At 44.9% G+C, this 14635-nt stretch overlaps 1 protein-coding gene and 1 non-coding gene across 6 annotated transcripts in view; both read left to right on the forward strand.

Annotated features, from left to right (window-relative positions):
• The first annotated feature begins 227 nt into the window (after positions 1 to 227).
• Positions 228 to 14635, forward strand: part of PHF20 (PHD finger protein 20) — a 138857-nt gene continuing 124449 nt past the window's right edge. For 4 of the 5 annotated variants that reach the window (XM_061127176.1, XM_061127178.1, XM_061127180.1 and 1 more), the window contains exon 1: positions 228 to 363. The gene's annotated coding sequence lies outside the window, so the exon portion shown is untranslated. Of the gene's footprint in view, positions 364 to 11828; positions 11956 to 14635 lie in introns of those variants that run through there. The other variant, XM_061127177.1, reaches the window with a different exon arrangement.
• On the forward strand, positions 8375 to 8504 carry LOC133045342 (small Cajal body-specific RNA 24). Its single transcript, XR_009690215.1, has one exon. It is a non-coding gene; the product is annotated as a small Cajal body-specific RNA 24 (non-coding RNA).

A 14635-nucleotide genomic window follows, 5' to 3' on the forward strand; every position in this document is an offset into this window, starting at 1 on the left:
AGGCTTCGAGGCGCATATAGGAGGCATAACTAACAGATGACGAATAGGGTCCAGTCCCGGGCTTCGTGTAATCACAGTGGCTATGGGTGAGCGGGGTCTTCGTGCTCCGGATCCGGGCGCAGGCAGGTTCCCGCGCGTCAGGGCAGTGGGCGTGGCTCGCCTGAGCCGTCGCCACGGAGATCGGGTGGGGAGGGGCCGAGGGCGGGGCAGCTGAGGAGCTGCGTCACCCGGTGGTGGCGATGGTGCGTGTGTGTGGGGGGCGGGGGATACGCTGGGCGCGTCCCGGGGGTCACGTGGTGCGCAGCACGCAGAGTCCTTCTGTCGGTTGGTCCTGGAGCGGCGCAGCCGGAGCGGGGCTGTGAGGTGAGCTCGCGGCGAGGCGCGGCGAGGCGAAGCCGGCTGGCTGGGGCCGGGTCGGGCCGGGCCCGCGCCGCGCGCGCGCGCGCGCCGTGCGGGCGGGGACGGTGACGGACGCCACCGCTGCTCCGGTCCCCTGCCCGGCCCCGCTCCCCGCCTGGCCCCGCTTGCCCTGCCCGGAGGGAGGCCCGGGGACCGCTGTAGAGAGCGTGGCGGGCGTGCGAGTGGCGCCCAATCCCCAGGGTTGCCTGCGGGAGTGACGGTGGTTGAGGCCAATCAGCGCCGCCTGAGGAGGTTGGGCCGCGGGGTGCGGGCCCAGGGCGCGGAGCGGGCCGTGTTGCGGGTGGGGGGAAGCACTAGGGTCGGATCCTGAGCTTGTGTGGCCCCCGAGAGCTCCACCAACCACCCCTGCCCTTGCCTTGTGCTTTGGGAACGCGTTTTCTTTTATAGCCTCTTTAATCCTGTTCTGGGGAGCACACCCCTTTCTCAAGCCCCCGACTATGGGAGTGTCCCCTTTCTCTGTAGTTTTTAGAAAATGTGATCGGTGCAACCCTCTTTCTTAAGCTCCATCTCTGGGATTTTAACTTAATTTCCAAAGCCTCCCCAACTGAGGATGGTACCCCCTGACCCACGACCCCCAAATTGGGAGGACACTCCCTTTACGTGACTCCACTCTGAATAAACGTCCCCTTTTAAATCTGAGGGTTCTTCCCATTTAGCGAGTTTCAAATCTGGGGTCCAGTGACCAGTTTTGGGGGTACTTATGTTCCCACAAATTCAGGGGAGACTTCCCTTTTCCAGGCCTGAAATCTCGCAGAATGCTTTCCAGAATGTCTTAAATTTAGGGGCCGATTCCTTTTCCCAGCCTTTCAAAATCTGGGAGAGCACAGTGTCCAGAGCCTACCCGAAATGAAGTCCAAATCCTGAAATTTTAAGATAGATATTTGTATTTACACAAGGGAATTCACAGCTTTTTCCAATCACTCTTATCCTTGTGGTTCCACCCTTTTTTGTGAGTTCTCCAAATCGGACCACCTTATTTCCAGATTTTCATATCTGAAAGTGTTTGTTTCCTGTCCCCACCCCCCACGCTCTACTTTTGGTTACACAGTTCTCAGCGTGCAGCCTCCGTCCTGATGTTTGTTAAACCTGGGAGGGCACACCTTTTTTCTTAGTTTGCTCATTTCCAGACAGTGGTCCGTGGTTCTTGAGCTTTGCAGCCATCGGAGAGATTTTGTTTCCTCAGCTTCCCTTTTTGGAGCCCCATTTTCCTTTAGGTGCTCTCCCTGTCAGGTAAGTGCACCTTTCGTCTTCCTTCCTCTGATGAATAAGTATCTTTCTTGAGCATGGCACTTTCTCTGCTTCTGTGGCCTTTTCTCTGTACTCACTTCCTATAGTCTTACCTCCTGAAGTCCCCTCCCCCTGGGGGAGGATCTCCCCGCCCATCCCAAAGGGGTGCCTGCATGTTGTCTTTCCTATGTCTACTTTATCTTTCATCTTTCTGCTAACAGGAACTCTTTCTCTTGGCTTGCTCTATCCCCGGGCATTTTTATCATTCGATTCTTCCTTTGGACGCTGCTCTGCTTACTGGTGGCTGTAAAGATAGTCCCATTTCTTCCCCTTACTCTGGAAGAAGCCTGAAGTCCAGGGCTGCCTGACTCCCCAGCACTGGATTTAAACTGAAAACGAATCCCCCCTTGTATTTCTTTGGTTATTCACAGGTCTCTTAATCCTCCTGATGGTCTGCTGCTTATAAGATTCTGGTTAGAAGGATACTGCTTTCTCCTTTGCTTTATTTCCCTTCATTGGAAAACAAAACAAAACAAAAAAACCCTCCAGAGATTCTTAGTCTTGCTTCCAGCTCCTAAGCTTCCTCATTGGCTCTTTTCCTTCCTTTTATCAAGAAAAGAGGTCTTTTGGAGGAATCTCTTGGTCACTCTTTTTATTCCTGGAGTAGAGGTGGGAGATGGATCTTTATCTCTCCCTGTGATCCTCTCACTTAATCTGCCAAACCTTGCCCCCAACCCCCACCTTAAAATCTGCAAATGTCCTCTCCTAAGAGCCTCTCAGTAGGCTCTTTCTTTTGTATTTCCCTCTGTCTTTCCAGATCTTACTCAGGGCTTCTCAGCCGGAACCGAACCAGATTAATTTCTCCACAGCTGGAATCTCAAGTGCTTATGGGATAATGACACCTCTGACCTTTCTCCTTTTGGGGAAGTACTTGAGTGTGCAGCTGTATGAGGCCTCAGGGCGGGAGAGAGTATAAGCCTGAGAAGCAACCCTGGCAGGACAAGGCAGAAAAATACTGCATTTTCAGGACCGCGTCCTTCTGAATCTCATTTGAAGATTGGATGTTTGCCAAGCACCTGCTTCTCAGTGATGCTGGGGGATTTAATGATACTCCCAGGAACCTGTAGGAATTAATGGGGCTTGTGGTGAAGTGTGCTGAACTCCGTGTTGGAACTTGAATAAAATGAATCATTATTGTATTTTCAGAAGAACTAAGCATTTTTATATTTCATGTGCATGAAAACCCTGGAGCTGTGTTATTTCAGGAAGTGAAATAGATCCCACATTTATATCATATGATCATTAGTAAGTACCAGATTCATTAAGAAACACTGTAGGTCTGTCTGAGCAGTACCTAATAAAATATGGTGTACAGAAAGTGAAGAGGTACTTTGTATCTTATTTGCCTGATTGGTACCCTATCTATGTACTGCTATGTATAGTTCACCCTTAAAGTATTCTGCACCAGTGCTTCTCAAACTTGAATGTGCAAATAAATCACCTAGGGTGGGGAGTGTCTTGCTAAAATGCTGATTCTAATCTAGTGGGTTTAGAGTGGGGCCCAAGTATCTGCTTTTCTAATTCCCGGGTGATGTTAATATTATTGAACTACACTTTGAGTAGTTAGGTTTTATGCGCAAAGTTTAAGATTTCTCTGTGAAAGTAGGAAGGTGGTGGTTAGCCTTATTCTGGAGCATTATTTTTCTTTATCTAGATGTGTATCCCTTAAAGTTTATACAAGGCCACAGTCCTCTTTGGAGGACTACTGTTTATATTCAGTTACAGTTGTTCTAGCATTTAGCTTTTGAAATCATGGCTAGAACTTCTCCAGGAGTTTGAATCCTATTTATTTTGTCAAATTTAAATGCTTAACTATTTCTTGCTTAAAGGTGAACATAACTTTTTTTTCGGGGGTGGGGGGTTTGGTGTGCAGCATAGCCTGTGGGATCTTAGTTCCCAGACCAGGGATTGAACCCAGACCCTTGACAGTGAGGGCATTGAGTCCTCACTCCTGGACCTCCAGAGAAGCCCTTGATCATAACTCTTGACATAAAATCACTCTAGTAAATACTGCATAGCCCATATAGTGACCAGCCAGCTTGTCTCTCTGGTTCCTCATCTGTCATCCTACCATGGATAATGAGTCTGAGATAACCCAAGTCAGCAGGGTCACAGGTGTTGGAATTACCAAGCAGTCCTTGGTTTTCTCGGTTCCAGAGATGGGCCTGGCAGAGGCAGGTGCCTGCACTTTGGTATCTGTGGGAGCTTCACCAAGGCGAATGTGCTGGGAATATGACATTACTCTTTGACCTTCCGATGCGCTCTCTCCTTTTGTATCCACATCTGTCTCTCAGTCTTAGTGGGCTTTTCCTTTCAGATCATCTGTACCTATTTCCCTGGCTATCACTTGTCGTGGCCTTTCCTCACCATAATCCTATTCTGGGCCCTAATCAGGACAAACCCGAATTTTTGTCCTCTCCACACCCTGCCGCCCCCCCCCCCCCCCCCCCCCCGCCCCTTCCCTCACATGAGTGTTACATAGATCCTCTTCAGTAACAAATTTGATCTTGATTTGGCCCTAATCCCAGCACTTCCACTCACTGTGAGACCTCAGGCAAGTCACTTAATGCCACTGGACCTCATTCTCCCCATTTGTAAAATGAGGGGCTGATTATCTCGAAGGTCTACTGTGCTCTGAGCCTTTGTCCGTACCTTGGTTAGAAACCCAGTGCCTGTGGGTGCTTGTTATAGCAGATCTAATTTCCTTCACGTGCTCTGTTGGGCTTGCTGCCAATCATTTCCGTGTCCGAGTCACTTCTGCCACTGACTCTTCTAGCCAAGGCAGCCAGCTTGTCCTCAAACCCAACTTCAGCATTCTTCTGCCTCAGTTTCTCTGCCATTTCCATGCTTTAGTTCATTCAAAACTGTTTAAGCTTCCCAAAGAATTCTTGAATTCTCTATTCAGTGTTAGCTACTTCCCTGAATCACAAAGAAGGAGTCTGTAGTTTACACACAACTTTATTTATAGGTTTTCTTATCTGATGTGTATTTAAAAAATGTCTTCCCCTCCTCCTCACCCCAGCTTTCATTTTTGCTTTGAATTAGCAGAGTAGATAGAACGAAATTTAAAAATGTTGCAGGTAATTTGCCCTTGACTGGAGTTTGGGGAAAGAGAATGTCATACTTTTAGCCCTCTTCTCTTCAGGTCTCCCAGATTGGGGGTCAGAGGTGTATATAAACCTCTGATTGGGGGGTGTGGGGAAAGTTTACCTGTTTCTTGATGACCTTTTTTTAAAAAAATTTTTTTTCTTTAAACCAAAGTGTGTACTTACTCAGAGCTTCCTTGGTTAGTTGTAAGCTTGGAGAAAGTCTTATTTCTCTCTTGCTCATCTCAGCAACTGCCCTTTACAGGTTGTTGATTAACCTTGGGGTAACCTGTTGAAAATTGAAACCTTGATTTGTAATGATGCTGTAACAGCTTTGCTGGATCTCGTGTTGGGTATCCAGCTGTCCTTTGTTTTCTTTGGCCAAATAATGGAAGAGATGAGGTTGTAGAAATCATGTAAAATTTTAGGAGCTGAGTATGAGTCGCCAAACATAAACAGGGCAGTTGTATCAATATGAAAGGGAGGTGGTGCCTGAATCAGGGGACTTAGGGGAAGGAGGAAGAGGAGGGGCCTGGGGAAGGGTTTTAAACTGGCGCTTCCCTGGTGGCTCAGACGGTAAAGAATCTGCCTGCAATGCAGGAGACCTGGGTTCAGTCTCTGGGTTGGGAAGATCCTCTGGAGAAGGGAATGGCTACCCACTCCAGTACTCTTGCCTGGAGAATTCCATGGACAGAGGAGCCTGGCTGGCTACAGTCCATGGGCTTGCAAACAGTCAAGACTCAACTGAGTGACTAACACTAACATATTTGATAAGAGCTTATCCCTTGTCAGCAACATAATTCTAGGATTTTAAAGACTGACTCCCAGGCATCTTAGATGAGTCTTTGGTTCTCTTTGTCCTAGTAGAGACCTGATTTTCATGAGGTCTCTTATTTGTGTGGAAAATGTGGGTGGCTAGGTGGATTGACATATCTACCTTGCTTCTACAGGTGCTGGGATTTCTAGGTTATGGAACTCTTGCCTGCGAATGTGGGCATTTTAGTTAGCAGTTTTTGGAGCACTCTGTTAGATCTTATTGAACATTTACAGTTTATCTATTATTCTCACCTAGTAGATAAGAAAACTGAGATTAAGTAATTTATTTGTCCAAGGTCACTTGGCTAATGACCCAGGTTGCTTTGCCTTCAAGTTTGGTGCTCATACATCCTCCTCTCAGCAGCCGCCTTACCTTTCTCCCTCCGGGCTTGAATAAGTCACATTGGTCACAGCAGCAAACAGGTGGCAGCCTAAAACGCAGGACTGAGGCACTGCTGAGAGAAGATGTGGCTGTGCCACCTCATCTCGGATTCCGTTCCTGCCCGTGGAAACTTCCCTCAATTGTAGAAGCTCAACTCTCTCAGCTGAGGCTGCTTTTCTCCCCTTCTTGGGACTCTCCGGAGTATGGCTGGTTTGGGCTGCTTGATAGCCCCTTGGTCTCATGGAGTGGTGAATGCTGTCCAGAGTGCTTTGTTGGGTAGGAAGTCGATCATGCTCTGCCCTGTATGATATTCATGCATCTGCAATTCAGAAAGGCATGATAGTTAAAGATGCCCCCTTTCATGTCCAGGCTGCACGGTATGTGGTGGCAGAGAACCCGAATTTGGAGGTACCTGCCACTCGCTTGGGGTTCCATGTCATGTGGGTGTGGGGCTCAAACCTCCTGGGACTTTGCCTGTGGCACAGACATTGGAGACAGACTTCCAGCATGGCAAGTTACTGACCTATCTGGACCTGTTTTCTCTCTCAAGTATCATACTAGCCTCACATCTATTGTTAGAAATATCGGTAAATGTTGCCCTCTCTCCATTTCCTAATCTGTAAAATGGGAATAAGAAAATCTAATTTATAAGGTTATTAAAACTTGGTGAGCTGTGAAGAGTTGAGTATATGTTACCACTAATTTGTCTCATTCCTTTTTTTGTTTGTTTCATTCCTTTTATAAAATGTTTGTAAAATCCCCTCATTGATCTTGTTTCTTGATATTTCATCTGTAACTACATTAGTACTCTCTGTAAGAGAGAACACTTAAAATTTGTTTCTTATTTTCACACAAAGTAATTTAACAGTAATTCCTTAATATCATTAGTGTTCAGGTTTCTCGAAGGCCTTTATAAAACATGTATATATTTTATTTTATTATTTTTTTTTAGCTGTTACAAGTAGAGCTGCTGTGTATAATTGTGTGATAGGTTGTCAGGACACTTTTTCAAAGTTGTTTTCTAAGTGCTAGATGTGTAATGTTCAGGTCACAGGTGAGTCTTGTTTAGCTGTGGAAAAATCCAGCTAAGTTTCTCTGGCATATGGGATCTTCCTGGGTAAGGGATCGAACTTGAGTGTCTTGCATTGTCAGGCACATTCTTTACCCCTGAGCCACCAGAGAAGCCCCACATGTATATATTTTAAATTGAAGTGTAGTTGACTTATATTATATTAATTTCTACTATACAGCAAAGTGATTCATTTATACAAATATAGGTCCTTTTAAGAATATTCTTTTCCATTATGGCTTATCATAGGAGTATACTGAATATGTCATACTGAATATAGTTCTCTGTGCTATACTGTAGGACCTTGTTGTTCAAAGGCCTTAATATTTTTTTTTTTTGGCCACGATATTTGCAGCATCTTAGTTCCCACCAGAGATCTAACCTGGGCCCCCAGGAATGAAAGTGCAAAGTCCTAACCACTGGACCACTAGGGAGTTCCCTCAGAGCCCCTTTTAAAAAAAATTTTAGTTTAGTTTTTAAAAATTGAAGTATAGTTGATTTACAATGTGCCAGTCTTTCTTGTACAGCAAAGTGACTTGCTTATATACATACATACATTTTTTTTTTTTTAAATATTCTTTTCCATTATGGTTTATCCCAGGAGATTGCATATAGTAGGACCTTGCTGTTCATCCATCTTATGTATGATAGTTTATATCTGCTAATTCCAAATTCCCAGTCCTTCCCTCCTCCACTGCCCATCCCCTTGGCAACCACGTCTGTTCTCTATGTCTGTGAGTCTGTTTCTGTTTTGTAAATAAGTTCATTTGTGTCATATATTGATGAGGACATGGCAGCCCACTCCGGTATTCTTGCCTGGAGAGTCCCATGGACAGAGGAGCCTGGTGGGCTGCAGTCCATGGGGTTGCAAAGAGTTGGACATGACTGAAGCGACTGAGCATGCATGCATGTGTCAGATATTAGATTCCACATATAAATGATGTCACATAGTATTTGTCTTTCTCTTTCTGACTTACTTCACTTAGTATGATAATGTCTAGTTGCATTCATGTTGCTGCACACTGCATTATTTCATTCTTTTTTATGGCTGAATAGTATTCCATTGTATATATGTACCACATCTTCTTTATTCCAAGGCCTTATTTTTAAATGCAGTATAAATACAGTGGGTTTTGGAGTAGGTCCTGCTTTTAAAATCCCAACTCTTCCTCCTAGCCAGGTGACCAAGAGCAAGTTACTTGCTCTAAGTCTGTTTTCCCTCCTCTGAAAAATAGGATAGTACTGCCAACTTTTCTGCATTGTTGGGAATAAAGTATTTTTCATGGATTAGCATGTGATAAAAACACAGTAAAGTGGACATTTACTTCTATTCAGTTTCTTCTGAAGGTGAAGATAACTCTTTGTAAATGTCCTAGAGAAATACAGTAGCTTTCTGTTTACCCTTTGCTAGTAAAAAGGGTGGGTCGTTCCACTACTGACATTTATGAAAAAAAAAAAAAAGAAAAAAAATGAAAAAAACTTATTAAAATTAGCCATCTCCTGGTATTAATAATAAAGACCAGGAATGATAATACTTAAAGAGTAAGGTAATTAATTGACTATTAAATAATTTTTATTTATCTTTAAAACCCCGTGCACAGTGAGTTGGTTGTAATTTAGGGAAATGTCTTTGGAGGTCCCATGGGGTAATGACTCCATCTGCAAATTGTTTTCCTTTGTAATGTAGTGATACCTCAATTAAGGAATTCTGTAAGAACAGTTTAGTCAGGTATGTTTTAAAAAAGATTCCCTTCCCTAAAAAGAGCCCACACAAACCCACTCCAGAGCTGCATGACACCATTTATAGAGCCCTCCCAGCGGCTGAAAACAGAGTACAGCTTTTCTTAGGCTGCAGCGGTGAAATTCTGGTCTGTCTTCAGGTGCCTGGTTCCCTGTGCTCTGCCTTACCGCTGTGGAGTAATACCAGTTCCTACATTTACCTGTGGAGAGCACTTTTCAAAGAGTCTCCATGGAATTGTCTCCTTGAATTCCTAAGATGGGTGATACTGATCTCTTTCTTTTCTCTCTGTCAACGAGGAAACTAAGGTTATCTCATTAAAGGAGCATCTGACTGCCAAGTAAGGGTGCTGCTTGTTAGACTCTGGGGGTGCTTGTGAGGAGTTAAATGCCTGAGGAGAGATTGGCTCAGACACAGGCAGTTTCAGTGTAGAATGCTGGGTTGTGATCCACGCAGCAGGCAAGGCTGCCACCAGTGAATAATGGGGTGGGCCCTGGCCCAGCAGCCCTTTGGGGAGGTGCTGATGGCTGAGCCCCATCTGAAGGACCAGGCAGAGAGGAAGCAGCATTGCAGGGAGTCTGGGTGTGTGGGAGGCATAAGCAGTAATAATCTTGAGAGGTTGTCATGTGCCAGGCTCTTTGATAAGTAATTTTTGCTTTTTTTTTGGCTGCATCATGTGGCCTGTTGAATCTTAGTTCCCTGACTAGGGATCGAATCTGTGTCCCCTGCCCTCGAAGCAGGGTTTCTTAACCACTGGACTACCAGGGAAATCCCTGTGTTAAGTAATTTTTATCTTCACAGCACCTATAGGAAGGTATGAAGTAAGTACTGGTACTATCCCCATTTAACAGATGAGTAGCCTGAGGCTCAGAGAGGAAATGACTTGTGCAAGGTTATCTGGAACATGGTAGTCAAATCCAGGTAGTCCCTTTAGAATTCTGGCTCCTAACCACCATGTGCCGTTGGCCCTCTGCTGATTGTCTGCTCCACTCCTTTTAAGTTCCCATCTTTAACAGCCGCTGGTTTGACTTGGTCATAGTTGCTAACTCACTGGAGGCCTCGATGCTACACAGAGTAGTTTGAACTCTGTTCTCTAGGGGAACTACTAAGGTTTTTTTTTTTTTTTTGAGATGTAATTGACATATAACCTGAAGTTTTAAACAGAGGTGTCTTATGATCAGATTTCTACTTTAGAAATATTAGTGTAGTAGCACTGATGAAGAGTAGCCCCCGTTAGTTGACTAGTCAGATTACCTGGATTCATTCAGTTCCTTGCCCCAGTACTTGGTAGCTTTGTCATTTGGGCAGCTTACTTTCTGAACCTTAGTTTTTTCATCTCTAAAATGACAATAATAATAATTCTCATCACAAACCTATAAGGTAGACACTAAATGAGATGATGTATGTATAAAGCACTTAGAATAGTGTCTATCATAAAATAACCACTCAGAAGTCAGCTTATAAGACAGTATTGATTTGGATCCGGGGAGCATGTGGCTGGAGGTTTTGAGCTCTACTGAGAGTTGTTGCGTTTGTTGTGTGTGCTAAGTTGCTTCAGTCGTGTGAGACTCTGTGACCCTATGGACTGTAGCCTGCCAGGCTCCTCTGTCCATGGGATGTCCCAAGCAAGAATACTGGGGTGGGTTGCCATGGCCTCCTCCAGGGGATCTTTCTGACCCAGGGATTGGAACTCACTTCTCTGCTTTGGCAGACAGGTTCTTTACCACTAGTGCCACCTGGGAAGCCGGAGAGTTGTTGCAGTAGTTGGATTAGAACTGATGGGGCCCTGAACTGGGCAGCCACTGGATAGTGGGAGAAACCTAGAAGTAGGTGTGACAAAATGGTGACTGAGAATGAGATGTGAAGGCAATGCCCATGTTCTTGGCTTGGCACATTGGCCAGTCTTGGGACCTCAAACTGTGATGTGGAGAAAAGGAGAAGGAACTTGTGAGGGTAAGATGATTAGCTCAGTGAGGTTGAGTAATGTGCCAAAGGTCAGGCATTCAGCAAATATATTCTGGAGTTAAGCCTGGACTCCTTTCCACTGTTTCTGGGAAGAGCCCCTCATTTAACCAGTTCATTCTCAGTAACTCAGAAGATGTAAGCTCAACCTGTGTTTGTTGTCTGTCTGAATTTTAATTGTGGTAGAAAAAGACTGACTTCTAGAGAAAGCATTTCAAGTATCTGGGAAGAGAGTAAGGGAATTTTTTTTTTTTTTTGCCTACTTCTTTTCTTCCTCCTTCCTTTCCTCCCCTCTTCCCTTGTTTCCTTCTCTACCCTCTCAAGTAAAAGAGGCTAATCCAATTCTTTCAGTGTAACTTGGGTAAGCTTGAGGGAGTGGTAATGATTGGCTTTAGACTCAGTCTTCTTTCTATGCCATTGAGGAGAAATTAGTGATGGAGGGGCCTTTGCCCCTACTTGAAACAACTTGTCAGTTCTCTAGGACTATCGATGTGCTCTTTAAAAAAAAAATTTTTTTTTAAATTTATTTTTGACTGTGCTGGGTCTTTGTTGCTGCTCATGGGCTTTCTTTAGTTGCAGCAAGTGGGGGCTACTCTCTAGTTATGGTACATGGGCTTCTGGTTGCAGTGGTTTCTCTTGTTGTGGAGCCTGGGCTCTAGACCTTGAGGGCAGTAGTTGTGACGCAAGGGCTTAGTTGCATGTGGGATCTTAGTTCCCAGACCAGGGATCGAATCCATGTCCCCTGCATTGGCAGGTGGATTCTTAACCCCTGGACCACCAGGGAAATCCCTAGATGTGCTCTTTTATGTTTGTTATATTGAATACTATTTGTTAAAGTTGCATAATAACAGTGACTGTAATCCTTTGTGTTTGATGTCCTTTTTGCTGGTGCTACTACTATCATGCAGCCATTTTATCACCAATATTGAGTATTTGGTGTGTACTGTCCTGAGCACTTGACATCCATTAGCTTGCTTAGCCTCACAACCCCAGGAGGTAGGGGTTATTAGTCCCCTTTTATAGAAGGGCAAACAGGGAGGCTCAGTGATTTTTCTCATCTTCACTTAGCAGGCAACAAGTGGAGCCAGGATTGGTCGGAATCTGAGTCTGAAACCTGTCTGCTCCCATCACTAAGTACTGCCTGGCCTTCCCCCAAGACGGAACTTTGGAAAAGTTCCCTCGGAAGCTTCCTCCTGTGAGTTGTAGGTGTCCCTGGACCTGCTGATACTATGCTCTTCTGGAACTGTAGTCAGGGCTGCTGGGTTGCAGCCAGGGTTTCCACCTCCCAGGCTCAGGGCTGTGGGGGACTGGGAGGGGAGCTCATTCCTGCTGAGACACCTTGCCTCTAGGACTTCCCCTCTGCCTAGAATTCTTTTCCGCCTAGATCTTCACATAGTAGTCTCCTTGTCATTTAGATCTCTGCTCAGACCTCAGCTCCTCAGAGTTCTGTCTAACAGCCTCTTCTAAAGGATCCTGCCACGTTAACTGGCTCACGCTGTTTCATTGGGTTTTCCACTACAGAACTTACTCTCCCAGAAATGATCTTATTTGCATATGTGTTATCGTGTTTCTGCATTCCCTGCTAGAGAACAGGGCCCGGGGTGTCCTGTCCTCCTGCCGTCCATCTTGGGGGCCCTGGCACAGAGCCGGCTCTCAGTAAAAACTGAGTGAAGGGGGCATAAAGATTTAAGCTGGTCTTTGGCTTGAAGTGTCCTTCAGTTTGAAAGGGGGTTAACATTAAGTTTATTTTTTTCTTTTTTTTTTTTTTTTTTATATTTTTAACCTTTTTATTTTGTATTGGAGTATAGCAGGTTAACAATGTTGTGATAGTTTCAGGTAGTTGGCAGCAGGGAGCAGGAACCTCAGCCATACATATATATGTATCCATTCTCCCTCAAACTCTTCTCCCATCCAGGCTGCCACATAACATGAGCCAAGTTCCCTGTGCTATATACAGTAGGACCTTGTTTATCCATTTTAAATACAGCAGTGGGTATATGTTGATCCCAAACTCCTTAACTATCCCTTCCCCCCATCCCTCACCCCAGCAGCCATAAGTTCTTTCTCTAAGCCTGTGAATCTGTTTCTGTTTTATAAAGAAGCTCATTTGTGTCATTTATTTTTAGATTGCACATATAAGGGATGTCATAGGATAGTTCTCCTTCTTTGTCTGACTTAGTATGACAATCTGTAGGCCCACCCATGTTGCTGCAAATGGCGTTATTTCTTTTTTTTTTTTAATGACTGAATAATATTATATGTACCACATCTTCTTTATCCATTCCTTTGTCGATGGACATTTAGATTGCTTCCATGTCCTGGCCATTGTAAACAGTGCCCCACTGAATATTGGGGTGCATGTGTCTTCAGACCATGCTTTTCTCTGGATGTATGCCCAAGAGTGGGATTGCAGGGTCATATGGTAGGTCTGTTTTTAGTTTTTTAAGGAATCTCCATACTGTTCTCCCTAGTGGCTGTACTAGTTTACATTCCCACAAACAGTGTAGGAGGATTCCTTTCTCTCTACACCCTCTCCAGCGTTTACTGTTTGTGGATTTTTTGATGATAGCCATTTCGGCTGGTGTGAGGTATACATTAACTTTAAAAGGCACCATTATCCTTTAATGGAGATTGAATTGCAAGCCTAGTGTAAGCACTCTAAGGTTATTGTAAAGCCCATTCTGTAGTTTCTGGAGGTTGCCAATCTTTTCAGAGTTTATTTTCTCTTAACCCTGATGAGAGCCAACTCGTTGAAAGGTCTTGTTCCCTGACCACCTATCACAAATTCTTTGTTATTTTGAGTCCTAAGTCTCTTCTCCCCAGCACTTTAGGGTTGCTGAGGGCAGGGCCTCCAGTTACCATGGCTACAGTACTCTTAAACCTCTCCCAAGATAAAATCCAGAGTCCATGTCAGTACATTAACTATAAATACATTATGAATTCAGAAAATTCTGCTGTTTTTTGAACACCTACTTTGTGCTAGACATACAGGGGCTTTGCACATCTTTTTTATTTTCCCCCCATACCGCATGGCATACAGGAGCTTAATTCCCTGACCAGGGATCTAACCCGTTTCCCCGTGCTGTGGAAGAGCAGAGTCTTAACCACTGGGCCCCCAGGGAAGTCCTAAGATACACATTCTTTCTTTTTTAAAAAATAATTAAATTAATTAATTAATTAATTTTTGGCTGTGCTGGGTCTTCGTTGCTGCAAGGACTTTTCTCTGGTTGTGAGTTGGGGCTCGTGTCTGGTTGCAGTGTGCAGGTTTCTCTGGTTGCAGTGGTTTCTCTTGTTGCGGAGCATGAGCTCCAGGGTGCATGGGGTTCAGTAGGTGCCATTCCAGGACTCTAGAGCACAGCTCAGTAGTTGTGCACAGGCTAGGTTGCTCCGAGGCATGTAGGATCTTCCTGGACCAGGAATCAAACTCATGTTTCCTGCATTGGCAGGCGGATTCTTCACTACTGAACCATCAGGGAAGCCCAAGAAGTACATTCTTCAGTTCAGTTCAGTGGCTCAGTCGTGTCCGACTCTTTGCGACCACATGGACTGCAGCACATGAGGCTTCCCTGTCCATCACCAGCTCCCGGAGCCTGTTCAAACTCATGTCCATTGAGTCAGTGATGCCACCCAACAATCTCATCTTCTGTCATCCCCTTCACCTCCCGCCTTCAATCTTTCCCAGCATCAGGGTCTTTTCCAGTGAATCTTCTTCACATCAGGTGGCCAAAGTATTGGAGCTTCAGCTTCCGCATCAGTCCTTCTAATGAATATTCAGGACTGATTTCCTTTAGGATGGACTGGTTTGATCTCCTTGCAGTTCAAGGGACTCTCAAGAGTCTTCTCCAACTTCACAGTTCAAAAGCATCAATTCTTTA

This window comes from Dama dama, chromosome 23 (genome assembly GCF_033118175.1).
Source record: "Dama dama isolate Ldn47 chromosome 23, ASM3311817v1, whole genome shotgun sequence".
Taxonomy (NCBI): domain Eukaryota; kingdom Metazoa; phylum Chordata; class Mammalia; order Artiodactyla; family Cervidae; genus Dama; species Dama dama.